The sequence below is a fragment of the Schistocerca serialis genome, chromosome 1 (assembly GCF_023864345.2).
Source record: "Schistocerca serialis cubense isolate TAMUIC-IGC-003099 chromosome 1, iqSchSeri2.2, whole genome shotgun sequence".
In the NCBI taxonomy this organism is placed as follows: domain Eukaryota; kingdom Metazoa; phylum Arthropoda; class Insecta; order Orthoptera; family Acrididae; genus Schistocerca; species Schistocerca serialis.
In genome coordinates, this window is record NC_064638.1 from 382,549,270 (window position 1) to 382,551,116 (window position 1,847).

Sequence of the window (1,847 nt, forward strand, 5' to 3'; positions counted from 1 at the left end):
ATTACAGTTATCTGTCCTTTTAAATTGGTACCTATAACACTTGCATATGGGTACAACCTATAATGTTTCAATTTAATGTTACATATTTTAACTACCTCGTACGGCTCGTTACATAAACGCCAGTTGCTTCGGGTATTTATACCGAGTGAACAGGAACAACTTTTCTCTTATGCCTTAGGGAAGCGGCATTTAGGAGCCAGACTTCCTGCGGTTGATTAAGAAAGCGGACTCTTTGGTGTGCAGGGCATTTTGTCTTAGAACGGCTTCCTTGCAATCCGTTTACAGACGGTGTCTTAATTAAAATTAATAAAGCGTGAATATTCATAACGAGATTCCTTCATGCTTGCCGGTATTCAAAAGAAGATGCTCATTTAAACAGAATCGCTGGCCGCAGATATGCACTGTTTCGGGCAGTCTCGAGACCGTCAGGAGCAGTGCTTGCTTTTTCTGGCTTTCAGATATCAGGAGAGTCCGCAAATGGAATAATTTAGATTTCCGTTTGTGAAAATGTGTGACGACGAAGAAATTCTCCAGAAGAGCGCGAAATTTATTACGTGCACAGAGAGAATTGGCAGCTTTGCAGAAACGGTTTGCAGTATCTACGGATGCTGATTGTAACACGTCATGTTTATAATTTTGTCAATGTATTTTCATTACCTTTAATTCAGAATATCCATGTGATTATGTCACTTTTCACATTGCACATGTAGCTTATCTATATAAACGATTTAGGAGACAATCTGAGCAGCCGTCTTAGGTTGTTTGCAGATAATTCTGTCGTTTATCGACTAGTAAAGTCATCACAGAAGATCAAAACAAAACAGAAACGATTTAGAAAACGTATCTTTATGGTGCAAAAATTGGCAATTGACCCTAAATAGCCAAAAGTGTGAGGTCATCCACATGAGTGCTAAAATGAATCCGTTGAACTTCGGTTACACGATAAATCAGTCAAATCTAAATGCCGTTAATTGAACTAGATACCTTGGTATTACAACTAAGAACAACTTAAATTGGAAGGAACGCATAAAAAATGTTGTGGGGAAGGCTAACCGCAGATTGCCTTTTATTGGCAGGACACATAGAAAATTTAACAGATCTACTAGAGAGACTGCCTGCACTACGCTTGTCCGTTCTCTTTTAGAATAGTGCTGCGTGGTGTGCGATCCTTACCAGATAGGATTGACGAGTACATCCAGAAAGTTCAAAGAAGGGCAGCATGTTTTGTATTATCGCGAAATAGGGGAGAGAGAGTTACTGAAATGGTAGAGGATTTGAGATGGACATCATTGAAACAAAGACGTTTTTCGTTGCGGGAGAGTCTTCTCACGAAATTTCAATCATCCATTTTCTCCTCCAAATACGAAAATATTTTGTTGACGCCGACCTACATACAGAGAAACGATCATCATAATGAAATAAGAGAAATCAATGCTCGCACGGAAAGATATAGGTGTTCGTTTTTTTTTCGACCGCTGTACGATAGTGGAGTAATAGAGAATTATTAAGAACGTGAAACTGCCTGGAAGATTAAAACTGTGTGCCGGAACCGAGACTCGAACTCGGGACCTTTGCCTTTCGCGGGCAAGTGCTCTACCAACTGAGCTACCCAAGCACGACTCACGCCCCGTCCTCACAGCTTTCTGGCGCAATTAAAGTTTTAATCTGCCAGGCAGTTTCATATCAGCGCACACTCCGCTGTAGAGTGAAAAAATTCTTGAGAAGGTGGTTCGATGAACCCTCTGCCAGGCACTTCAGTGTGATTTGCAGAGTATCCACGTAGATGTAAATGTAGATGTCGCATACGAGATCCTGAAAATGTGATAATGTCCGCCTCAACTGATGCG

The 1,847-nt window shown here is 40.8% G+C and overlaps 1 non-coding gene across 1 annotated transcript; it reads right to left on the reverse strand.

The window, feature by feature from the left end:
- Positions 1-1,541: 1,541 nt before the first annotated feature.
- On the reverse strand, positions 1,542-1,615 carry Trnas-cga (transfer RNA serine (anticodon CGA)). Its single transcript has one exon. It is a non-coding gene; the product is annotated as a tRNA-Ser (tRNA).
- Positions 1,616-1,847: the final 232 nt, after the last annotated feature.